The following is a 27,403-nucleotide window of genomic DNA, read 5'->3' as shown; positions in this document are numbered from 1 at the left end:
ATAAAGGCAAACTAGTAGATCTTACGGATACCAGAAGAAAAACTACAACAAAGGCAAGCAACTGCTAATGAAGAAGGGTTTTCAGTCAAATTTCATGGGTCACACAAAGTCATTACCATGCCTGCAGGAGTTCAACAGCTCTGCCAGTTGAATTTGGGGGAAATAGAGTGATTATTTTGTTATGCATTTTGTAGTTTTAGACGTTTTTCTTTAAATTCCAAGTTCTGAAGCCAACGAGCTACGCGAGAATACCAGCTTCAATTTCCAGAGTTAGCTTCTAACCAACATTATTGCAGAGGAAACCTTGGAAACAGGTCTTCTGTGTACACCAGGGTCTCAGAAACTAGATTTTAAAGACTCTGGTATTGTTTCTCTTTTTTTTTTTTTTTTTTTTTTTTAAATTCTTAAATACAACCTTACAGCTTTAAGACAATTTCCTAACACTTTGGGGGCCTGACTCATTTTGAAAACTAAGAGTCAGATCATTTGGCTGCTGCTGGTAACAAGTTCTGCATGGGTTAACTTTCCAAAGTGGTTCCATTGCAGGTTTCCCTCTGGTTTTGAGTCAGTTAAAATATCAAGGCTCTTCTCCATAACATTTTAAGCTATAATGACTTCAAAAGTAAACAAATGTTTCTGATAAAATAACGTGTTCAAGAAATTTATTAGATGACAAAGATAACAAAAAATCCTTACTGCTTTTCTTTGTCAATAGCTTCTTCTAGGAATATAGCTGGGGTGGGCATTTATTTGGACTAGTAAACCATGACTCAAAAAGTGGATCTGTTGGCAGTGTAAGCAACTGCTCAGCGGTGGAAGCAATTGCTCAGTGGTGGAAGCAAAAGGCTCACAGTATTTCATAGCTGATTAATCATCATGACAGGCTTGAAGACTAAATGATCTGCCCAGCTCCAGATGTTAGATGTGCATCCACCTCTTGCTGTTCTTCTGGTTCATAGGCAGTAGCCTGGATTGTATATTCTTAAGATAATGATGATCGTTACTGTTCAAAACAAAAAGGATTTGGGCTTTGTAATTCTATCCTATGATAGAGCAGGCTTCTACACAAGATAACACAGTACATACAGTCTAGACATGATGAAATACTGGAAGATCCTTCAGGCAGAGGTGGTGACAGTCTTGCACATAAAGCTTTGTGACGTTTCCCTTCTCCACTCCCACCTCCCACCAGAACCGTTATCAGTTGCACAAAGGAGGAGCACGAATATGTGGCTGGATCTCTCCCCTCAAGCCCCTGCCATTAAGGGCTGCATTAGCCCCCGTTAAATCAACAACAAAACGCAGCTCCTCTGCGACGGGAGGGAGCATCTCTTTCAACAGCACACGGTAACTCTCCACGGCATTTACAGATAGGAACGGAGAGTGGTGATATGATGAAAGCATAGGAGAACATCACGGTGGCAGAAAGAAGCTACCCAACCCCGTTTAAGGCAGATAAAGAGTGCTACAGGGTCTTCAAGGGTTGCAGGTGATGACAGACATCACTTTAATTCTCATCTAAAAGACGGTCCTCCAAAGAGGGACCAATTTTGTCTTGGGCATCAGTCAGGAAGGACTTCATTGACAGTGGCACTCTGGGAAGGGAACACCCTGCTTTCTGAAGCAACCTGCAGTCTGCTTTTCCTGAGGGCTGATCATTTGTGTTCACAGAAGGTAGATCATGCTTTACTTGGAAGATCTGAGTATCACCACACAAATTGGTTTAGCTGCAGGCATTTCTTATTTTCCCTTTGCATATTTTCCTTGAAAGAGTGAGAGAGTTACTATGGAGTTATTTATTTTCTTTCTTCTGCTATTCTCTTTTGCTAAGTAGTATTCCCCGGCCAACAGAGAGAGTAATCTGCTACTCAGTGGAGAAATTCATTCACCCTTAATCATTTCAACCTTTGAAAAAAGGTTGTCAGATAGCACCTACTGAGGACTTTACAGATTAAAATGCTAACATCACTCTGAATTAATGAAGACAGTTTCATCGACGGCTTTATGCGATTCGGCTAACAATTTTAGCTCTGGCACATCTGCTCTGAAATGTGAAAGGAGTTTAATTCCCTTTCAAGCATCACAGTTCCTTTCAGGTATAAGTTGCTCCTTTTTACTTTACAGTACCTGCATAGTTGATTCGTATATTAAAGCAGCAGTCTTTTCAAATCGAGAAATAATCTCAAATTGTATCTAAATTTTAAGATAGATGCTGAACAACAGCGGGAATAATAAAAATGATAAAAATACCAAGTGCTTCTGTTTTCATTTTTGACCTCCAAGCCTCAGAATGCTTTATGACACCCAGTACTCACGGCTGAGGAAATGGAAGCAACAGAAGGTGAAATTACTCGCCTCAGGTCCTGCAGAAAATGATGGCTAAGGCAGGAACAGCACCCACACTGCCCGAAAACCCCAGAATAACCTCACCGATGCATCTTTCTAGATGGGACATGGACTGTCGTGACGACGCAAGTGTCTGACGTCGCCTTTTAAAGGTTGATTTACAGAGAAGGCGGAGGAGGTCTGGTTGCACTTACTCCTCTCTGGCTCAGACAGTACTCGCAGTGTACACGTGCAAGTGCGAAGACCATGTGTGACCGGCTCTGATATGCATTATTTATATAACAGTTCTAGTGACTGAAAAACTAATAAATCCACAGCCTGCAGATGATGTGCAGACATACAGACACGTCATCACAAATATCTCTTTATCATGATTCTTCGTCCTTCTTTTTTTCCCTGCTGCAGCACAACCGAGCATCTAGTACAAGAGCTATATGAGCCTCTAGATAAAGAAGCAGCTTGTTTAAATCACAGCGGTTCTCCATACAGCTGACACATAGGAATAAGTGTCGCTTTCCAGGGAAACATTTCTATGCGAATATTTCACATAGGTCAAACTTTGTCAAACCTGTTTGCGGTGCAGTGCTGCAAGGTGCTGCTCAACGCTTCCCTTACTCTCTGAGTGCCCTCGACTCCCAGTGAGCTTTTCAGATCCATGTATTTGGGAAGAAGTAAGTATATGTGAAACACATAGTCTATAACTTTCCATAACAGTGACTGCACAATACAAGAGGTCAAAGCGAGGTTTCTCTCCTGGCGTATTGTAACCACGGTCTATTTATAATTCTACAGTTAATTTAGGGCTTGTATATCCGTGCTAGACAAAGAAGCCTGCCATGTGTAGAAAATGACATGAACTCAATCTTTGCAAACAGTCCCACAGCCTAAAAATGCTTTTGTTAGTACAGTGAACACCTGTACTAATTACACACTTCACTCACTTGGGGGTCATTGCTCATGGCAAAGGTTTTAAATCAGCCACCCCAGGAGACAGACATCATTATATTGCTAGAGCAAGTCATTCTGATCCCGCAAAACTAGGCAACCCTGGAAATACACTCCGAAGTCTCTAAAGGTGAAAGACTGCAATACCCCATTGCTGGGCACAAGAAGACAGTCCAGAACATAAGAATGAAAAGAGAAAATTCAGAGAGTAATCAGATACTGTTGATGGAATCCGAAGGTTAGCATTATTTTTAGATTTAAGCATATGTACTTCTGACTTTCGCGTAAATGACATTTTTTCTATCTCTCATTGTATAGCAACACCTGACCCAGCAAAACTTGTAAACATGTAAGAAATGTCAAATAATTCCATTATATTCACTTAGTGATTCATAGGTGCTATTTACATACCTAAAATTATGCTGGAACTCAAATACCAAGGTCAGCATTCATTTTTTTCACTGATGTAGTTCCCCATTTGAAGTCATCTGCAGTTCTCCCCAGGCGGTCCCTGCTTGCACTGATGCTAATCAGTGCCGGTACTTCCCTTAGCTCGGCATGCAAAACTCGAAGAATCAATGGCATATAATCTTAAAACCAGCATCTAACTGGTCAGAGGGGGGCAGAGATACCTGCATTTCACATTCCCCTTCTGCCAATATGTCAGACTGCTTGTAAAACCCCTCAGCAGATTTCTCACTGGCAAATCACAGAGTGGAAAGTTACTTTCGTAGGTGCTTCCTTCAATTAAATACTCTCCAAGGTGTCATGCTGGTCTCAATATAAAAGTAGCACCATTTCTACCAAAGGCAAGGAGCCCCGATAGCGTGGGCAGGGTTCTCCACTCGGCTGTTCACAGCCACTCTGCACCCCAGTACCCTACGGTGGGGGAAGAGAAAAAGGGTAGTAGGAGAAGAATTTGTTCAGAAACAACAAAGAACAGGAGCAAGAGCAGAAAAATAATGGAGCAAAGGCAGAGAAGGGATAATTTGAAGCATTCAGCATTTTCACAAATGCCTCTTGGGTGAACGCTAAAAAGGTTTTCAAGGATGCAGAAGACCAAATGCACAAATTCTTCATAAGATGCCTAGGAACTCTAACATTCAAGTTAAAGGCAATGAATCATTTAATTTTCTACCAAATTATCTCCAAACTCTTTAATCCGTACTTCACCTTGTACTTACAAGCACACAGTATAAATTTTCACCAACACAGAATCATAGAATCGCCTAGGTTGGAAGGGACCTTTCAGATCATGTAGTCCAACCATCAATCCAACTCTGACAAAAACCATCCCTAAACCATATCTCTGAGCACTTCGTCTACCCGTCTTTTAAATACCTCCAGGGATGGTGACTCAACCACTTCCCTGGGCAGCCTGTTCCAATGCTTAGTAACCCTTTCAGTGTAAAAACTTTTCCTAATATCCAGTCTAAACCTCCCCTGGCGCAACTTGAGGCTGTTTCCTCTTGTCCTACCACTTGTTACTTGGGAGAAGAGACCGACCCCCACCTCGCTACAACCTCCTTTCAGGTAGTTGCAGAGAGCGAGAAGGTCTCCCCTCAGCCTCCTTTTCTCCAGGCTAAACAACCCCAGTTCCCTCAGCTGCTCCTCATCAGACTTGTTCTCCAGACCCCTCACCAGCTTCATTGCCCTTCTCTGGACCTGCCCCAGCACCTCAGCATCTTTTTTGTGGTAAGGGACCCAAAACTGGACACAGTACTCGAGGTGGAGCCTCACCAGTGCCGAGTACAGGGGGACGATCACTTCCCTAGTCCACATGTAGATGCAAATTTTTTCTTCCATTCGTGTGACCCTTTTCTGCCAGATTCATTAGGCAACATTAGAAATAAAACCATCCCTTGAGCTCTGTGTTACCCCATGAACCTCTCTCTCTCCCTCCACTGAGACTCAGGAGTGGGGACATGTTTTGCAACAACGTCTCCTAAATATACAATAGTCCCAATTTGCTTCTCTTCCACCCCAGAGTAAGTGAGGAGTGAATTTATTGATGTCAATGGGATTAAGGTAGTAAAAATGCCCTGAAAAAGAAGATCACTGTCAGCAGTCAGAGGAGAACACATCAAAGGCTTGTCCATTTGCACACAGCATATCCCCTATAGTAATAAGATAGAGTAAATAGCACATATAACTGCGAAGAACTCACATTACTAAGTGGTACATTGTTTAAAGCGGATCTTTCTTCAGTGCACAAATAGGCAGTGTTTTCTTTTACTCTTTTAAAAAACAACCCTGTCATAGAAATTCTAGCCATGTCTTCATTCTTATGTTATTTACATTTCCTAAAACTGCACAATTTCATAGAAAACATACTATAAAAGAAAAAAATAATCCCAACAAACAGAAACCACCAAACCTGGCAGGATATATTCAGAGAAACTACAGTTTTGGAAAAGAAATGGCAAGGTTTTTAGCATATGCTGTAAAAGTAATGACAACCAAAAGGTTATCTAAAGTGTAATTTACAGAAATGTGCTTGCATTGTTTGCAGATAAAACAATGCCGAGGCCATGTGTAAAAGTCCCGAACTGCAGGACAGTAATGAGTTTGTGAATCAGGACTGTACATTCCCCGTGCTGTGAATGTGGGAGCCATCAGGAGCACACACGATTGAGTCAGCAGTTACCAAGACACATACATACAGTACAGGCCACTCAAGTCTCCAAACTGCCATTTATCATTTCCTGAGAGAACAGTTTCTTGGCAAGTCTCCTTTAAAAACATTTTTTTTTCCAAAACAACCGACCATTCCAGCAGGCTATGAATACCACTGTAATTTGGTCTATTTTTCATATCAAGTAGACTATGGGCTTTGGTTTTCAGTTAATTAAAGAAACCTTCTTTTCAGATTTCCAAACGTTGCTTGCAGCAGGGTACATCCCACAATGAGCCAGCTTTAAAACAGTGCCAGTCGCAGCCTGAACCGTACGGAGAAGGTGAAAAAAAAAAAAAAAAAAAAGACATAAACCTCACAATGGTTTGAAGTTGCAAAGCCCAGCTTACATAACGCCAAATTTCATCGCGCTGCCAAACTCTTAACTTTCGTCTCTGATGAAAACAGCCGTCCTGGGCTCGGCTGTATTTCATACTCCAGAATGTGTAATGGCTCAGAGCTGTCTGTAAGAATTTGAGCTCTATCTGTTGTTGTTGTTGTTGTTGTTATTACTCCTCCTATTCCTCCTACTATTACTACACACTAATAGCATTTAGGGGCCTTGTCTGAGATCAGAGCCCTGATGGGTTACGAATTGTCCGCACGCAGAAAGAGAATCAGCCCTTGCCTTGAAAAATGCATGATCTAAATAGATGAGATAAAAAAAAGGGGTGGGACAAAGATCGTATTTTCATTCCTGTTTTATACATATGGAACTGAGATACGGAGGGATTAAATGTCTTGCCTGTGCTCACACAAAAAATATCTGGGGCAAAAGCTAGGAATTGAACCAAAGTTTTCAAGTTCAAATCAGCTTCGTCTTCCTTCATTAACCCTATGCTTACTAACTGCAAGACTGTAGTCAAATCTGTATTTATAAGCTGAGACATCAGAGCATCTTCCAGCCTTTGGGCACACAGGGCCTAAGCACAGAAGGGGAACAACATGCCTCTAACCTCTTGCAAGAATATATAAGTTCACATAGCAATAGTTACTTGTGGCCTTGCTTCTTGAAGCATTAGAAAAGCCAAACTTAGGAAATAAAGTCCCATATTTTGATTTCCTATTTGGTGAAGGAAGTCTGGATGCTGCTATTTCTCTGCAGAGTCCTCTGTGCAAGCGGCCACAGAAACAACAAACTGTGCCATGCTTCAGGAAAAAAGCAAATAACCACTTAATGGGTTTCTCTAACTATATGACCTGCACTTCACACATTCTTACTAAAAAAAGAAAAGGAAAAAAAAAGAGTAGTTATACACGTGTCAGTAAAGAACTACTATATTACCTTGTCTTCAGAAAACTTTTGTCTTCTGAAAAAAACAAGTAGTTTTCTACTTCAGAAGTAGTTTTCTTCTGAGAATCAAGTAGTTTTATTTATTTTTTAAACTGGTATTTAGAATCATAGAATATATCAAGTTGGAAGAGACCCACGAGCATCCTTGAGTCCAACTACCTTTTCCTCGCAGGACTACCTAAAACTAAACCATATGTCTAAGAGCACCATCCAGACACTCCTTGAACTCTGACAGGCTTTTGTGCCCTGACCACTGCTCTGGGGAGCCTGCTCCAGTGACCAGCCACCCTCTCAGTGAAGAACCTTTTCCTGATGACCAATCTGAACTTCCCTTGATGCAGCTTCATTCCATTTCTTCGTGTCCTATAGCTGATGACCAGACAGAGGAGATCAGCACCTTCCCCTCCACTGTCCCTCTCTACCCTAAGAAGGTGTGATTTTGGAGGCTCTTACTTCGGCCAAATAAAAAGTCAAGGTTTTGTTTTGTTGTTGGTTGACTTGTTCGTGTGGTTTTTTTAAGAGAAAGAATAAATGTACTTGAAATTAGGACAACTTCACAACAAACTTCAAGTCTTCATTCCAAAGTAGGGATATAGGAGAGCATCTCAAAACACTTACACGATTTAAAAATAATTACAATAATATGGGAATAATTATGTGTCTCTCTCTAACTTTCTTCTTGGAATGGCTGAAGCTTTTCAGCTGAAATATCCCCCAAAATTTTAGTCCGAGATGCCCAAAATGGGAAACTTCAGGTCATATGGTTGAAGTTTCACACAACTAAAACAAAGTCTTGTAGTGGGAAATGTCTTATAAAGTTTTGGTAAGGCTCCGAAGCACTCCCAACGCCCAAGAACAAGCAGGTGAATGCACATAATAAATCCCAACATACATTTTCATGGGAGACAAACTGGGCTTCATTACTTGGCTTCAGTACCACACTTCTGGTTATTTTTACAGAAGAGAAGACTATCATTATTTGCCTTGGTCAGTAAAGAGAGTTTCTGTTGCATGGGAAATTATGGCATATCACAATTTTTTTAACCTCTCAAAATATTGAGATATTTCAAGAAGTGGAAACTGCAAATTATTTTAATTTGGAAACACCTACATGGTTTTAGCTTTGTGATGAATCTTGATAGTACTGAAACATTTCATTAAAAAAGTAAAAACCCTGTCACTATCCCAAAGTGCCTAAAAGGAGTAAAAAGACAACCAAACAGACTAAGTGCACCATTTCAATGTCCTTGGATTAAAATACTGATCCCAATGAAAAAGTCTAAATCAATGATTCCAGGAATGTCTGACTGAAAATGTTATCCAAAGAGCCTTGTTCACATGTGACAGAGGTTTCTAATGAGACTTCTGTTTTTTTCCAAAATGATAATTTTTTGACAGCTCTAAGATCAGGTGTTTAGGACTTCTTACTTTTTTAATAACCCCCCTTCTCCCTGACAAAACCTGACCATTTCGCAGTCCTTCCTTGCCATTAGCTTGCCCTCCTGAGATGTTGACACAAGTGCCTGCTCATTTGGGAAGCGCTTTGGAGTGGGCCTCTGAAGAAATGCCTATCATGAGGGCTATCAGTTTTAAAATCACTTACAAAACTGAAGAATTTCCTGTTTCTGTAAGTAGCTCTAACTAGCTCTTTCCAGCAGAAATCCCAGGAGAGGCAAGTTGTTTTTCCCTGTACAGAACTGCTACAGTTAATGCTGCAAAATAATGGGGCTGCCAAAAACCTATGCATTGTCCTTGGACGGTTGAAGACCACCTTTCCACCTCCGGCTTTGCCTGAGGTGAGCAGGTAGCAAATCCTACCAGGGAGCCTTCCAAAGCAGACCGTGTTTTGGGATCACTGTATGAAAATACAATAGGATGGGTGTCCTCTAAAGCCAGTGAGACCTTTGCCATTGACTTTAAAAGGAGCAGAAGCACAGCCGAGCATAATTATTTTTTATCAACAACATATTTACTTTAGGATTAGCCCCAGGAGCACTCAGGTCAGGCCTGGCCCTGGAGGCGCTTCGATCTGAACAGTCAATTAGTGTCAATGTTAGTCTACTTTCTCAAGTTTTGATAACAAAGTCTCTCCAAGACTTTTAGTTGTGGAAATGGATGGAAAATGTAAATCTATCCAATTATTAGAGGTGAAAATTTTCCATTAAACTCTTGTGTTGTTCAGTTTTGGTGATACAAGAAACCATCTTGCTCCTATAGCCCAATTTGTTAAGCCAGTCTTGTACATATTGATCTGATTAACAGGGAAAATACAGAGGGGAAAGAAAACAGTAAGAGCTGGTCATGTGGTTTTATGAGACACGGGTCAAAAATCTTCACCCCGATTGTCTCTTGAGGACTGTATCAAACTGTGGTTTACCAAGAATATCCTGGCTGTAGAAGAAACCCAGCGAGATCCGTAAACTGCAGGGGATAACACTGAGCTCCATGACACAACTGGCAATACTAACGGAGACTGACAACCACACCTGACCAGACTAAAACATCACCAGAAACACCATGTAGAGGGAATTTAACATGGAAAAGGAAGACACTGAGGATCGCTGTGCGGAAAATCCCCTCGCACAGGGCAATTCTGGAAAACATGGGGTGCACTGCTCTTTGAAGGAACCTTGCTCGGGGACTCCAGCGTGTTCTGTCTGCTTCCAAGGGATGCTTGCACCTTGATTTGTATTCAGTGAGTTAATACAGATAACACTTATTTCCTGGAAATCAGGGTATGCCTGCTGACTGTCTGAAATGCTTTCCTAATGAAACCTTTACCTCAGCTGGGCTCTCGTACCAGGCTGCCGACTCAGCTGCTGGAGACCCTCCTCCACCATCCATAGGGACGTCCTTCTTTGGCTATAGAGGTTTCTATACCATTTTTTAAATTGTGTTTTCTAGGCAGGCTCTCTACTCTATGTAACTATGACATTGTTTCTGATACGAATGGTCCTCCTTGCCACCAACCTCCTCCCTGCCTTTCCCCCAAAATAAAAAATCCTGGTTGAAAACCAAAACAAATAGTAGATTTTTATCACACAGAATTTGTTAATAATACTTTCCCTGAAATAGTTCCCAGGCCTTTTTTAATGCTCAAATAAAGGCCCAAACATTTACAGCCAGCACTCTAAGCCAACTAATAATTTATTTGAGCCATACTGAAAAGCTCAAGAGGGATTTTGAATGAAAAATTTAGTGAATAAACTGATAGCCAAATACTGCCTTGGAGTCCTGCCACTGTAATACACTGGATGCACGGAGCTCTGTCGGTGACCAAGGCCTACGCTGAAAAACAGTCAATCAGATGATAGTTAAGTCTTGTCAATCTGAAGTAGAAAAGATAATGCCTTTTAGTAAACTGTGAGCCTTAATATCTCCTAACTTCTCCTAACCCACACAGATGACTGGGTGTTAAACTCCTACTGCTTTCAAGAAAATTAAAAACAAAGAAAGAAAAAGATATTTAATCATTTGACAATAAGATAAGAACTCTGCTTTCAGAACTTCATGGGAAACTTACTACATGGAGGATTCCCAAACATAGTTTTACTGAGTGTTACAGAATATGCATGTACAGACTAGGATTAAATCCTGTAGCACTAATACTAACCAAGAAAAGACAGGTTTTTTTAAAGTCACTTCATAACTTTAAAATTGCTTCAAGGTAGCTAAAACAAGGTGATTTTCAGGGCTCAGGCTGCCATCTTGCCAAATGTAAAATAAAATATATGTCAAGAAGTAAAGAATTTTAGAGCATGTAAAGAAACAAACCCCTCGACTTAGTCTTTAAAATGTCTTTAAATTTATTATTTTGCAGCTTCATGAACTTAAGACCATGAAAAATGTAATTCTGTAACTGAAAAGACTTTTTCTCCCTCCTTTTGTTTTGTCTCAGATTGTTCACCCTGTTTGGTAGCTAAAATAAAATGGATTCATATAAGAAGAGCAACATGAAAAAATAGTCTTTACAATTTACTGCACAGTAGTTTGTTTCCAATATTGCAATAGATTGGAGTTTCGAGCACCCTGTGGCTTTGGCTGGACCGAGAGGACTGGTTTAGCCTTGATTTGAACCTGCTGTTTACGACACACTGTAAGCCCTTCCCATACGGCAGACTTTTAGTGAGGGCTGTGTGAAAAAAACCTCACTGCTAACCAAAACCAGGAAAAAGTAAAACACTTTGCATGCGTGTATTTCTTTTTACAATTCCTTTTGAGTGTAAAAACAAAAGAATTTATATTCTGAGAAAATGTACATTTTATTCTGACAAAATAATCGTGCTGCTCTTACGCTTGCTTTTTGGCTTGCATGTAATGTACAAAAGATGTGAGAAATTTCAGTTGTAGCCTATGGAGAGACTGGATGGCCAAGTTGTTGCGGTCTTTGCAGCTTTACTGAGCTGGGCTCCCGGTGCCTTTTAAACATTCTGTCCCATTAACCACCTCGGGGATATTCTGCACATGAGTGTAGATAATTGATTGTTTCACCTTCTGAACTACTCGGAGATCTGGAAATTACTTTCAACAAGCAAACAAACTGTTGGAATCATCTCTGGAACTTATCTCAACCTCTGGAGACTCCAACGTTGAGCTAAATCCACCAGGAAGCCTGGACTTGTATTTCAGCACTTCTGTTTCTAAGTACAACCCAGAGTCAGAGATGAAAATTAAAAGGGAAAACAATTTATAGCTAGAAACAATTCAAAGATAATTTAGCAGAGGCTAAATTGTATAGCATTTCATGCGTCCCAATCGTCCCTTTACTGCGTACGCTTAAGCCCTAACCGAGACTTACGGATGGGAATAACTATGTGCACTGAGAATATTCCTCATCCACTTCGATGGTATTTCTCAGGGCGCAGCGAGATAAGCACAAAGGTATGTCTTGGTGATGCTTGGGCACTAGAACACACTCCATCTGAGAGCTGCAAAACAACTTGAAGAAGAAAGTTGCTGTCATAATTAAAAGTACACAGTGTGGGCTCATGAGATTTGGGTTAGTAAGATGTTGAGTGGATTGCTTGAGAGAGATATCTCTGAAGTATGTAAAGAATTTAACTACTAGTCCCATGGTTTCACTTCATTTTCTCATCCTCAACTGTGCGCGCTTTTCCCTGTTGCCACAGTCCCCGAAGTGTAACGTACTTTTTTGACTCATAACGACACTGTCGTGGACATAAACGCATCCTGTCTGCTGAGCGTTCACATTAGGCCAATAGACGCCTACCAGCTATAGAGGTGGGAGGAAAACAGATTTACAATTGCAAAGGTGGAGTGGAGCCTCCCAAATAGAAATGAACTGGAAGCAAACTCCTGAACTTTGGGAAAGTTTAAATCTGTCTTTTCTCAACTCGCAGCACTCTGACTCAATACTCATCTCAATGGCTCACTGCAGTTTGGGGAGACAGGGAATAATATTTTTATTATTCCCATTCTACAGATGGTCGAAGCGAAGCACTGCAAGGTTTATTGACTTACTCAGAGTTGCACAGCATGCTTGAATGGAAGCAGAACCCCAGCTGGCCTGATTCCCACTCCTGGGCTTTTAGCCGTTACACTGTCTTTGCTCCTTTTAACATCTGATTATTTTACTACTCTAATCAGCTCCCAATTTTATACTCAATTTATTTCTTTAAGTTACATTAAACCCCTTTGTCACGACACCCAGACAAAACTACAGACATCTTTTTCCAGCAAAGCATGGGCAGAAATTGAGTTTCTTTTGTTTAAATGCAAACAAGCATAGGGTCAGTGAGAGGATCCAGCCACCGAGATATTAATTCTCTCCTCATTTTCATGTTCACAACATGAATTAAATTAAGAGCAGAAATTAGTCATCAGTATCTTCACTGTATTTACTGCAAAACTAATAAAACATCACATTTGAAATGCTTGTTACTGCATACTTTTGTTAGCATATCACCTCTCCCAGTACCAATGACTGAACAAGTAACACAGCACAGTAATGTTTTCCCTGTATGACTCTCTTCTTAAGCAAATATGGAATAGCTGGATCTTGGCTGAGGCTGTTATATAACAGCAGGAACACTGGTGAAGCATCTTCCAAAAGTGAGTTATTTATCTGGCCAGGGAGCTTTATTTCTTTTTTTTTTTTTTCCCCTTCCCTTTTTTTTTTCTTTTCTCTCTTTCTTTCTGTGCGCGCTCGTGAACCTGACCCAACTTGTTTCCAGAAGAGACTCTGCGGTTGTTGTTGCCAGACAATGCCTGCAATCATTTTTCTCCAGCCATACATCCAAGCTGGGGGGAAGGGCGAGGGGGAAGGAAGAGAGAAAAGCTCTTTTGTTTGGAAGTGTGAAGAGCTCTGTGGAAACACGTCTCTTCAGGGTAGATTTAAGTTGCAGAACTGATAAGAAAAAAAACAACATAATGATTTCCTTCTGCTTGCTGTGCCTACCCTCCAAGCACTCTCCTCTGCTCCTGGTGCCCATTAGGAATGAGATAACTCTTGAAGAAAAGACCCTCCCATACCTCAGTGGAGATGAATATATTCACTGCACGCATTTTTTTTTTTAGGTTTTCTAACATTTGATAAAATTTTTGTCCCTGTAATTCTCCCTCACGCCACCACCAGGTACTTCCCAGAAGGGCTCCTGTCTCCACATTAAACTGATGGAGTGTCCCAACGTATCTGACAATCTCTGCTGGCCAGGCTGCTGTGTTCAAAACTGATGGACTGGGGGGCTTCCAGGGGGGAGAACCAGGGCTTGTTTGGAGGCTCTCTTCCATCCAGAGTCCAAAACTTATGAGCTGGGGAAACTGCCACTGGCCAGAAACCAGCTCAGAGAAGTTTTAATTGAAAAAAAGAAAATCTCTTAATGGCTTAGCAATAAAACCATGGGATCTGCTGAAGCATCTGAGAGTTAGAGAGAGTTAGCTTGCTGCTGATTCAACTTGGTTCACAGAACTGAAGGAAAAGCATCGCACATAAGCGAAAAGGGAGTAGGTTGCAAAAGCGGTATGTAAGAAGCGATGGAGCATCCAACAGGCAAAAGCTCTTGATCGTAAGGAGAGCAGGAAAACAAGCCGAACGGTTCTTTCCACACAAATTAATTAAATAAATAATATTCCTGCCAAAAAGTTGCCAACCACCTTCAAACTGAAGCGTAACGTGTTCACACTGGATCCGCCTAGGAACGTAGCAGTTCCTGTCCATTCCTGTTTACAAACTTCTTTTTTTTTTTTTTAATTGAATAAAAAAAGTGCCTTTGCTTTGGAAAGAATTTTCTAGTGTGTGACTACTCTAATACATAATAAATCAGTCTGCTTAATCTTTTTATGAAAGATGAACAAAATAGATTGGTTTTTGTTCAAGTTTGTTCTAGAAAAAAGCTGGACCTAATCCTTTCATAACAAGCCCTGAATCTGTTCAGGCACTACTTTAGCCATTTTTCAGAGAAAATACGCACACCTAAGCTCCAAAGCACCCATGCTGCTAACTGGGATCCTGCTATGCTAGGCTAATTTGTTAGACCAGGTTTCTTTTCTCTTTAAGAATGTATGATAAGAAACAAATGGGAATGAACAATCAGAGGAAATCCTACAGTTAACTTGGGGAAAGGGTATTTTCTACTTTAAATGGATGTGCAGCCAATAATGCGCATAAGGTGATGCAGCGGAGCATCATCATTTTACCAGCCCGCTGCCAGGTTCCACTGTTTTGCTGTTTCAAATGAAAACTCACTGCACGAGTGTTATTCTGTCTCTCTGGTCCAGGTGAATAACGTCCTTCAGAAAGGCAGGATGGCTTGTTTCCTAAAGGCTGTGGAAGCCTTTTCACCTTCAGAGTGCCTGTCTGAACCCAACGCTAGGCAGTACTGACCCAAGTACTCTTCTTCCCTGAACACATACAGGAGTTTGGGGTCTCAGTGCAGTTTTCCCTGGCTCAGGTGTCAGCAGCAAGAGTTTTTGTTCTGCTGAACCTTGGACACGTAATTCTGGATTGATGAACTCTGCTAAAACACACGGGAGAGGCTTGAGTTGACTAGAGTTATCTCCAGTGCAGTCAAACCTGCCTATACTAACTTTGAAAAGAAAAGGAAAATTTACATTTTCCCTCCTCTCTGCCTCTATGACAGAGTTTTGCCTTTCTACATGGTTAAAAACCACGTAGAGGTTAAAAACGAACGTATGGGGTATTCTTCAGCTTTCATTATGTGGTAGAGAGGAAAATATGCCTAGAGGATACTTCTCTCACTAATCCTAATCAAATTAATCAGTTACTTCTATGGATTAGTAACTTAAGGAAAAAAAGGTAGGCTGAGGTAGGGGCTCATGTAGATGAAAGTATCTACCACATCATGAAGAAACTTGATACATTCTTCGCTTACAAAGTATGTCTCAATACTCTGGAGGCATCTGGAAACTCACACGTTCCTTTTGAAAGGCTTTTACTTTCATTTTCTTCAAAATTACTAACATTTTTAATGTTGGTTTGGTTGTTTTTTTTTTCAACTTAGAAAAAACACCACCCAAAACCCAGAAAAAAATTTCATGGTTTTAAGGAATAGCCATAAACAACTTCAGGGGCTTTTTTGGACATCTGATGCACACAGACCTTTCTCCACAAACACAGAGGGTGATGATAACATGAACCTTTGGCACTGATGGAGCCAAAGGAATGCATAAGTTTGTACTGCTGATGATACCAGCCTCCTCCTCACAACTTCTGTGAAGGACGTGGGAGAGGAATAATGTCCCCATCCCTTTACGTTGATCCAATGAGCAGGTCAGACAGCATGCAGCTGACAAACATTTCTTGAGGGCAGGGAAGATTGCTTTTGTTTCCATACGCAGACCAGGGTCCTGGCTTCGGACCAGACCTCCCTCCTGTGACATCTCTTGGGCCAGCAGACCTCTCTCTTACCTAGATGTGGTTCAGAGGCCAGCAGAACTCAACTAGAGATCAATATTTTTTTTATTAACTTTTTTGGGGCAAATTGTACAACAGCTTCATATATCGAGCTCTGCAGATGTGTCAGCACACTGCTGTTTTTACACAACATGCAATGATAAATCACTGATCCTAAGCTAGCTTCTGTCCTTCACAGAAGTTTCCTGTTCTGAAAGCCCTCCTGTGCCTGATAGGCTCATCAGCCGCTGGAGAGATTGTGAATAAACTCTTCTTTATTTATGACGTGCTGTTCACTCCTCTGGACATGTGTTCTGCTTAGTTTTACAGCTGTAGAAATCCTTCAGTAAACAGATTCCTATTTAATCATGGCACTGGACAAGAGCGTCAGAAAATGCTGTTACTCCAGGAGCAGAGAAGTGACTGATACAGGGGCAGAGTCCTGAGACTTATATACTGAATACTATCACAAAAAACACTTATGTATTTCACACCAAGTACTACCTTCGACATACTTACAATGCCAGGAACAAGCCACTTTGTAAACCAGCGCTCAGAGAATGTAATTTTTTGCACTAACTAAATACAAGAGGGGGAAATAACACTGTAAGTTCCCTGCTCACATAGCTAACGGCTAGACTTTATGAAGGGAGTTATTCAGATAAGTAATAGCCTCCAGCTAATCTTTTCCTGAAACTATACAGAAGGCAATAACCTCGTACAAGCCTGAGCCAGCTGTCCCTTCCGCTTACATCTTCAACTTGCCTGACAGTAAATTTGTTTTTCCTTTTATCAAACAAGCCTTAACTGACCATTTTATGGCGGCTGATCCAGCTTCCACTGAAGTCAATGGCAATTGAATTGTGTCCTTAAAATACTTAGAAAGAAAATGAAAATTACCTGAAAACACTACACAGGCAGAAAACATTACAGTGAGTACGTATCTTAAGCAAGGTAACAGGCACACAGAACGACGTATATAATTTCTAAAGGACACGGAGGCAAGTTCAAAAATTGTTCTAGTTCTACATGATAGCTCAAACCAAAGGTAGATTTACTTTCATCTTAGTTGAAAGACACAGAGGAAAATCCCTTCTCAATCATAAGTGAGTAATTACAAAATGCTTGCAGTGACAAACATTTTCCATTTCAAATCCTTTCTTAAAAGTTAATTTCACAAGTATGAAGTCTATGTGTCAACGTCTAACTTAGCCCTCTTTTGAACTTAGTTCCCTATGAATGCAATGACCCCCAGAAGATTAGCATGGCCCCTGCACAAGGATGACACACAAATTTGTGAAGCGTTCCATATTTTTTTTGTCTCACCTCCATGCCTGGTAAGATTATGGAGCAGACCCTCCTGGAGGCACTGCTGAGGCAGAAGAATAACGAAGAGGTAATTGGGTACAATCAACACAGCTTCACCAAGGGCAAATTGTGCCTGACAAACCTGGTGGCCTTCTATGAGAAGGTCACAACATCAATAGACAAGGGGAAAGCAACTGACATCATTTACCTGGACCTGAGCAAAGCGTTTGACACTGTCCCACATGACATCCTGGTCTCCAAGCTGATAAAATATGGGTTTGATGGACTGGCAATTCAGTGGATAAAGAACTGGCCTGACGGCTGCACCCAAAGAGTGGCTGTCAATGGGTCCAAGTGGAGGCCAGTGACAAGTGGAGTCCCTCAAGGATAAGTACCGGGACCAGTCTTGTTTAACATCTTCGTCAGCGACATGGACAGTGGCATAGAGTGCACCCTCAGCAAGTTTGCCAACGACACCAAGCTGGGGCGGCTGACATGCTGGTGGGAAGGGATGCCATCCAGAGGAACCTTGACAGGCTGGAGAGGTGGGCCCATGCCAACCTCATGAAGTTCAACAAGACCAAGTGCAAGGTCCTCCATCTGGGTTAGGGCAATCCCAAGCACCGATATAGGCTGGGCAGTGACTGGCTTGAGAGCAGCCCTGAAGACAAGGACTTGGGGGTGCTGGTAGACAAGAGGCTCAACATGAGCCATCAGTGTGCACTAGCAGCCCAGCAAGCCAATCATACCCAGGGCTGCATCAGGAGAAGCGTGGCCAGCAGGTCAAGGGAGGCGATTCTCCCCCTCTACTCCACTCTCGTGAGACCCCACCTGGAGTACTGCGTCCAATTCTGGAGCCCCTACTACAAGAGAGATGTGGAGGTGCTGGAACGTGTCCAGAGAAGGGCCACGAGGACGATCAGAGGGCTGGGGCACCTCTCCTATGAGGACAGACTGAGAGAGTTGGTATTGTTCAGTCTGGAGAAAAGACGGCTCCGAGGAGACCTTAGAGTGGCCTACCAGTGTCTTAAGGGGGCCTACAAGAAAGCTGGTGAGGGACTTTTTAGGATGTTGGGTAACAGTAGGACTAGAGGGAATGGATTAAAACTAGAGATGGGACGATTCAGACTGGACGTTAGGAAGAAGTTCTTTACCATGAGGGTGGTGAGACACTGGAACAGGTTGCCCAGAGAGGTGGTGGAAGCCCCATCCCTGGAAGTTTTTAAGGCCAGGCTGGACGGGGCTCTGAGCAACCTGATCTAGTGGGAGATGTTGGAACTAGGGGGGTTGGAACTAGATGATCTTTAAGGTCTCTTCCAACCCTAACAATTCTATGATTCTATGATCTATGATTCTATGATCCTTGGGAGAGAGCGGGTCTGTTCCTAACAACAGTAAACCTGGAGAAGCTTAAGATGTCACAGAAAAACTGCAGTGCAGAAATGTGGTGTGAATGTACACTAGAGGAGTCCTTTACACACTTATACCACGTGCATGAACAGTAACAACCATTATGATCATTTTTATGGTGTATTTATTACCATAGTTCAAGAAAAGACCGATCTGATCAGGACTTCAGGTGTGCTAGACTCCATATTGAAAACAGAAAGAGAACAAGGGGAAAGACAGTTCCTGCTTCGTATGTTTTCTAGTCCAATTGTCATACGGTGACAACAAATAGATGGGGGACAACAAGGAGACAATAGACAGCACAATAGACAGTTAATCTGGCATGAGTTTTACAGAAGGATCTGATGGAGAATGACTCTGAGCAGACATATATGTGTATATATATATCTCTATATATGAGACAAAGTACAGATGGGCTTCTCTAATAATCTAGGAAGTAGGTGATGCAAGCTGGTGTGAGTGATGAGCCAAAGGCAAGATGACAGACAAGAAGGAGATAGATCATGAAAAGTCTTGAAAATGAATATAAGTGCCATATACTCAGTACGATGGCGAAAGAGTTAGAAGGACGCAAAGAGAAGGTTGAAACATCAAAGCTGTGGACTTGGAAACTTGGAAATAGCAACAGATACTTTCATGAAGTAAGACAGGGTGAAATAGTTTCTTTTAACATCAGAGAAAATAATGTTGCAATAACTGAAATGTACATGGCAACAGCCTAAACAAGTCTTAATATTAAGTAACAACAATAAATAATATGGTGTGACTCAACGAAATACAAAACGCTAGGTATTTTAGGCTGAGTTTTCATCTGGGATAAATCACTATTTCCACTGAAAAAATGGTGTTATAGCAGCTTACACCAGGTAAATACCTATGTCCTCACAATTCTACAAAATCAAAACACTTAAAAAAATGTATGAAGTTTTGGAAGTTACTCTGTCTTGCTTGGAAAGGGATAGGTTGAGTATGCTTTTAACATCATGGAAGAAAAATCACATAAGGTTCTATGCTGTTACTCAGTTTTGCAATATTAAGTTCTGTACTATAAAAACACACTCTTTAAAGATTACAAATTCTGGCATCACGTGTCCATAACTCATGTTACAAATGTTTAGAATTACAGCTGTATTTACTTTTCTTCTCATTTTTTTGGTGTTTTTTTTTCCTTTTTTTTTTTCTTACAGTGAAGCTGATTTATGTTAGCACTGACAATAAGAAGTAGGATGAAAAATAAAATTTTCATCATCTTTAGTTTATCCAGTTTGTGATGGCTATTACAAAGATGGATGAAAGCATGAAAGAATCACCCATGGATTCTTCATAGGGAATTGGATTTTAATAGGAAAGGGCTATCTGGGAACTTGGAAGCTCAGCTGAAAAAGATCTGGAGCTCTGAAGAAGATTCCACCATCTTCTGAAAGAGGGTAGATTTAGATTAGATATCAGGAAGAAATTATTTACTGTGACGGTGGTGAGGCACTGGAACAGGTTGCCCAGAGAAGCTGTGGATGCCCCATCCCTGGAGGTGTTCAAGGCCAGGCTGGATGGGGCTTTGAGTAACCTGGTCTAGTGGGAGGTGTCCCTGCCCATGGCAGCGGGGTTGGTACTAGATGATCTTCAAGGTCCCTTCCAACCAAACTGTTCTATGATTCTATGATTCTTCATGGTTTGTTTTCTGTCAGGTTAAGTAGAGACTTTGGAATCATCCGTATTTGTGTCTCAGTACAGCATATTCCATAAGAAAGACTGGATTTAATGCATGACAGTGAGTTAGTATTAGCTTTTAAAGGCATGTTTTAACACATATTCGTGTCAGCATACAAGCATATGTATTAAGAATTATCTATTTTACAGTCAAAAATGATGAAACATATAATTTTCTTACTTAGAAACCCCCAATAATCCAAACCAATTACTTGACAGAGCTGCACAGGCAAAATAGCTATTACAAAACCCAAACATGATGCTTTTGAAATGTGGGAAAAACTTAATCCATCCAAACTTTACAAACTAGATAATAAGTTAGGGAGACTCACGCATCCCATAAAGCATTTCTTTTCATTTCTAGGAAACACTTGTTCAACATACTCAACAGCTGAACAAAAGCTTCCACAGAGATCTTGCGTACCTTAGTGTTAGGTATATTAATAATTATTACATACGTTAAACTTATATTACCAATTCTATACTCCAAAATGTTGCACAGTCCATGCTTTTGGGAAATTATTTTGTTTTCACACTGCTGAGGACACTGAAAGATTCATCCATCAAATAAAAATGTGGTGGCTTCTACTTGGGACAGTATGAATTTGTTCTGGAAATAACACAATTCTCCACTTCTGGAGCAACACTACATGAGTGGTCTAGATTACTGGCAAAGGTGTACAAAGAAAAGTGAATCATTTGCCAAGACGACTGGAGAATAAACTATTTCTCAATGATTCAGCTTTCAAGAGTGTAAAGCTGTGTCATCAATAAACCCAAATTAAACTGAAAAAAAGTCAATATTATCACTTACAGTAAAAGCTATGCAACTTCTTGCTGGGTGGAACTTGTTTTAAAATGGAGATTACCTTGAAGTAACCCCCGTTCCTTTTATAAGATCGCATTTCCAGCCATGTCAGCTACTATGGCTCACATAGAAAATTAGCACTAGAACAGCAGATGAGGCTTTGAAACTCTGCATGACTACTTACACGGTAAGACCACCAGTGGGAAACACACCACAGTTTGAATAGGCTATACTAATTTTACGTGCCTTATGTAACAATAGTTGGCCATTCAGATGGAAAATTCGCATAATTATATACCATGTTAACCGAGAAATGCGACCAACAGACTGTGTTTCTGTCCCTTTTTCACCTGGAAGAAACTGATTGTGATGCATCCTTCAAATTCCTACTGTAGAATTAGGACTTAGCACTGTAAAAATCTCACAGATTTTTACAGCAGAGACTCTAAAGCAAACTCGAGCTAAGCGACAAAGGAATTTCTTGAAATTAGGGCTCTAGAGTCAAATCGAACTTTACTCACAGGTCTTACCTACATCATATCGCAACTGTTTCCCAACAGAGGAAGCTGAGAGAGTTCAAACCCAAGTATTGGCTTATCACCAATTCATACTTTTAGAACAGCATTTCTGAAAATCATTGAAGGTCTCTCCTTTGAGTTCAATGAATTTTGAGTCAGACCCATAATCCATCAATCTCTGGTCTTCCCCCTAATCACAAAATTACCTGCAGGAACACATTTTTGCAACACAGCCTTCTGTTTAGCAGAACACTGGCGTGGCTCCACAAAGCTCACTTCAGAGGCCGTACAAGTTCTTACCTCTTTACATCCTCTTATGTTAGAACAGGAACACTTGCTGAGTTCATGGCCCTCAGATTAAGAGCTATGACATGCACAAACTGAAAATATACTTGTTTTCGGTGTTGTAAACACCTTGAGTGTTAGACTATGAGAGCGACTGCAGGGCGGGAGAGGGGAAGGGACACAAAAACCTCCAGAAGCTTGAAATACAGAAAGAAATACAATTTTAAGAGTGGGCCCTGAAATGTAGTGTCGACTCAATGTGGAAAAGTCTTATGGCTAGGTATTTGCAGGCATTTTTTAAAAATGGGTTCCTTTTTCATGTTTGGTTTTATTTTTGGAATCCACAGAAAGCTGGATTTGGCAATTGATCAATCAATACGAGTGAATTGAGTTTTGATGTCAAATAGCCAAGCCACTGAATCATCTTTATGTAACAAAACCACTACCAAACCCATCATGTCAGATGTCACAAACCGAAAGCCAAAGCAAACCCGCGGATAAAACTGACTTTCCTTTAGTCATGTTTTGTGCTAAACTTCTCCTCCTTGCTTGGAAGTTCAGTTAAGCCTTATAAACATACCAGGGCAGAAGCAGTCGCAATTAATTGCTGTAAAACGTGGATCTACATCATTAATTCTTTTATTGGCAAAAACATACCAAATGCTTTCCTACATCTCATACGAATATAAACATCAGTCAATTATACCACAATAGACAGGCACTGTAACTTATTTTGAAGGATTTCTTTCCTGTCTGCTGTCTCTCAAGAATCCTGCTTTGGGGCTGGAGGAACAGTGCTCTGTTAACTTTACGTTACTTGACAAGTTACTTTTAATTTCACCTGTTTCTTCCTGGAGTTACAGTTACAGGCTCACAAAATTGCCTGAACCCGGAGAGATAAAAATCAAAACAAAAACCAAAATAAACACCCCGCCGCCCCCGCCATCTTTGCCTCATCCTGAAATATCTTCGATAGCAACGCAAATAAAGGGAGATACATCTCTCCCATGAATAATTCTTTTCTTTCCCCTCCCTGCAAATCTGCGCAGTAGTGGCAAGTTTTATTAAACTTCATCTTGCAAGATTCAGCGGCTGAAGTGACTTCGGCATCTCAAGGTTTCTAAGTCTTTTGTCAAACAATTAATAAGCGTGCTTTCCTCCAGGGTAGAAGGAACAGATGCAAAATCCTCTTCCTTCTGCTTCTGAAGAAATGGCAGACTAGGAAATGAGCTCACTTCTGCACACGCACGCCCCACTTCACTCCAGACACTAGCCTCCTTTGTGATTGCAACACCTGAAGTTGAAAAGTTGCATTTCAACCACAGTAGTCATTCCAGTTGTCATAAAATTCAGGGCACTGACTCATTCAAGCATCCGATGGCAGTTCCACGTGGCAGCATATGGCTCTTAGTTTTGGAAAGCAAATTTTAACGTTATAACCCTCACGAGGGAAATCAGGCTGGCAGTTGAGAGTACCATTTCCTATCATTATGGGGGTAAGGACATACTAAGTGGGTCTCATGATCTATAGAAATCTCATTAAGTGGACGTAGACGTAAACATAATGGTAATGAAATATTTTTGGTGGAGATGTGACAGCTCCAAGCTACCCTATGTTTCTGCACTGATTATGATCTTGGAAAGAAACACCTGCTTGTCGAGGAAGCCTCTTCCAAGAAAAGTAGAAGAAAAACATAGAAATCATTTAGTAATTCAATGGCGTGATTAACACAACAAGCATCATCACCAGTCATTGCCTCATCCAGCATGTCAGACAGAAGCTCATTCTCAAAAATGTGGTAGTTTTACGGCTAAATGTAGACTCCCCATGATCTATTTGTTTAAGTCCTTTGGATGACATAATTTCCAACAAATAACAGGGAATTACTAAAAAGAAGCCAAGAACAATTTCACTCAAAGCAGGGTATATTTTAAAATTTCCAGTGCAAAGAATTAATCAAATTCGTAAGATTTAATAATATTTCATCCTGACAGAGTTAAATCCTGGAACAGCAGTGCATACTTGCTTGCTGCTTGCGTTCCCTGCCCAGCTGGAGGATTCCCTTTCTCCAGGAGAGTCCTGGGGGGTGGGGAAAGTTGGCATAGCTGATTATATCACTGGCATAGCTGATTATATAGGGAAGTGCTGTGTGGAGGAAGCATGACCAAAAGCCAGTGATTATTTGTGGAGCAAAAAGCTCCTTAGCTGATGCTGCAGCTGAGGTTAGATTACGACTGCCTGAAGGATGCTCCACATAATGCCCAAGCTTTAGGGCACAGACCACCTATTTAAAGCTGCCTTTCCACAGTTTTAGCCAGATCAGATGAAGTACCAGCCCCAAAGGAGAAGTGAGAATGCTGGCCAAACGTCACAAAGTGCATTACAAAAGCTACTTAAAAGCACCAGTGTATCCACTTACTAGAGGATACGCAGAGGCAATAAGAAATGAAGTTGCTTTCACAAGAAGCTGGGTAAGAAATGGCTTCCCTATCTGTTCAAAACATAAAATATTTCTTATTTTTCCCTTTCCACTGGGGACAACCTCAAAACCTTGCAAGTCTGTGAGCATAAAGCCACAGAGACAATTTCAGCTCCTTCCTCCCTGGCACAGTGGGGTCTAGTGGTGAGGAAGTTACTGGGAAGGGGGAAAACCCAGGTCCACACTGGTGCTCTGTGCGATTCAAATCAAGAACCAGCCTTTTGCAACCCAGGTGATGGCCCCAGCCACCATGGCATTACCAAGTCCCACAACTTCCTCTTTATGCAAAACGTTTGCTGGAGCAGAGATTTCCACCACAGCCTCCTCCAGTGCATGTGAACACTACTGGCTCCTCTAGAGGAGGCGAGAGGAGGAGGTCGCTTGCTTTCTGGTTTTCCAGGAATTCCAACCTGGGCCTCTGAATCATCTTCCCATTAAAGCTTTGTTGAAACTGGCATGCTCTTGATTTTTTTTTTCTCCTTATTTTCAGTTTTTACTAATTTGACACTCTCTGAGGGAGAAAAACCAACAGCATGTTGCTGGAAAATTTTTAAACAGCTCTTGTTACAAAGCGTGGTGGTGCCAAACCCAGGAGCAGAACCTAGGCAGTCTAGCGAACGGTCACCGCTCTAATCACTCAGCTGCGTGCCTCCATACTACTAATTTCTCATAGAAAAACAGATGGTGATGGTGGTGAGCTGGGCCAGATTCTTACACCTCTTTAACATTTACGACTTGTATTGCAACAGCATCTTTGGGACTTCAGGAAGCCTGGGGCCCTGTTATGTTAGGCACTGTACAAACAGAGAGTAAGATACAGTCTCTGCTCTTAAGAGCTTCCTGAGAGACTAAATAGACAAGACAGATAAAGGAGGGAGGAAAAGCAGAGAAGTGATTTGCCCAAGGTCACATAGGAAGAGCGTGCAGAGCTAGGAGTAGGTCTCAGATCGCAAGTCAGTATATTTCCACTTGTCCAAACCCTCTCTGCAAACAAACAGCTGTGACCATTAAATCACTTGCTGAGCCTCCAAGAGCAACTCACCACTCCGTAACTACCCTGTGCATTTTTTCCTACAAAGATACCAGGAGAAGTTCACCAGCACGGCAAGGATGGGCGTCATCATTGCTGTACTCCCCAAGGACACAATCAATCCCGGAAAACGGGTGTGCAGTAGCAAAGTGCTGTGCAAAAGGGGATTTTCACATCCAAGCAGCTTTATGCAGAAAGTTATGTTAAAGTACGCTGACATCGAGGACCAGAGAAAATGTCTTCTAGTGGACCCCAAACACCATATAAATTCAGGTGACCAAAGGCTGAGGCACTGTTTGCCCTCGGGTGTTTTGTCTTATACCAGATTCACCTAAGAGAGGACAAATTTTATTCTCTTTTGTATCAAGCATTCATAGAATCATAGAATGGTTCGGGTTGGAAGGGACCTTAAAGATCATCTAGTTCCAACCCCCCTGCCATGGGCAGGGACACCTCCCACTAGACCAGGCTGCTCAAAGCCTCATCCAGCCTGGCCTTGAACACTTCCAGGGTAAACCACTTCCATTTCCACAAACACTTCCATTCGTAAAAATACTCAGCAGATGCAGAAGCGTGTGCATAAAGTTTCTGTCTTTTAAAGGTTAAAAGAACTGTCTTACAATGAAGGCATTATTTTTCATGTTGACTAACTGAAATGTAATCTGATGGGAGGCCACAACTACCGAACCGCAAGGATGTCCATTGTATTCCACGATACATGTGTTCTACTCAGGCTGACAAAAATTATGATTTTTCACAAGAATTTTAGTAGAGGCCAATTAATAACTGCTTTCCCTGAACCTCATGAAAAACTACATATATTCTAATAAGATCAAACGTAGTTGGAACGTTTCACTGTAGGCTTGCTCTGTTCCATGCTGTGCACTTCTGTGGGCAGGACAGTCAGCTAGATGGATTTCCCTCCTGATTAATACATCCCCTCTCACGTCTTATGATAAATGGGGACATGAAGCATGATGGCACCAAGGCCTGGACTCATCAGAGTCAGAAGTACTTTATGTCAGAAGTCGAATTGGTTTAGATTCCCAGTGTGACCCATGGGACACACTCTGGAGGTCCCTATTTCTAGAGGACTTCAGGTGACAGGAGGGTAAACTCGTATGGAATGAGTCCAGGCTACATGACTGTACAGCTTTGCCTGCAATAATGCAGGAAAATATGTAAGATTAGAAACTGAACCAAGGCCAGCTGAGTCCAAGGGGTTCTAACCACAGAGCTATCTTTGCTAGCTAAGAATAGCAACTAAATAAAGCATGATCACAAAACAAGTCACGGATAAGCGCAACCTCTCCCTCCTACCCTTCAGACTGGGCATTCCCATTTGGTGCAGAATAAAAGAGAGTTCTCCGAGTCTGGGAACCAGCGGCTGTGTCTGCATCGGCAAGCGAGGCAGTGCCGGGAAGAAGATCCCATCTCTGCGGCACAGCAGCTGCTGCGGCAGAGCTGCCATCACCACCACGCACCTCTGCAGGTGGGTTTGCTCCAGACGAGCTCTAGTCCGGACCCAGGGAGGGAATGTCCCTTAGGGGCGGGAGTGCGCCAAGTGTACTCCTGAAGCATATGTACAGTTTGGTTTCATTCATAACTCTCTCTCATGTTCTGAGACTGCTCTCAACAAAACCAAAACTGTAATAAATGAGGACTGTCAGATGATTGCTTCAAAAGTGCACTCCTGCCCTGAGCTCCAGCACCAAGGCAACCAGCG

The 27,403-nt window shown here is 41.6% G+C and overlaps 1 protein-coding gene and 1 non-coding gene across 4 annotated transcripts in view; one reads left to right on the top strand and one right to left on the bottom strand.

Moving 5' to 3' along the window:
- KCNQ1 (potassium voltage-gated channel subfamily Q member 1) overlaps nt 1-27,403 on the bottom strand; it is a 364,018-nt gene that overhangs the window by 13,660 nt on the left and 322,955 nt on the right. The window lies entirely within an intron of this gene.
- On the top strand, nt 17,336-17,447 carry LOC141743215 (U6 spliceosomal RNA). Its single transcript, XR_012586982.1, has one exon. It is a non-coding gene; the product is annotated as a U6 spliceosomal RNA (small nuclear RNA).

Source organism: Larus michahellis, chromosome 4 (genome assembly GCF_964199755.1).
Source record: "Larus michahellis chromosome 4, bLarMic1.1, whole genome shotgun sequence".
Taxonomy (NCBI): Eukaryota; Metazoa; Chordata; class Aves; order Charadriiformes; family Laridae; genus Larus; species Larus michahellis.
Note: the sequence above shows the minus strand (reverse complement) of the source record. Positions and strands in the feature narration are given on the sequence as shown.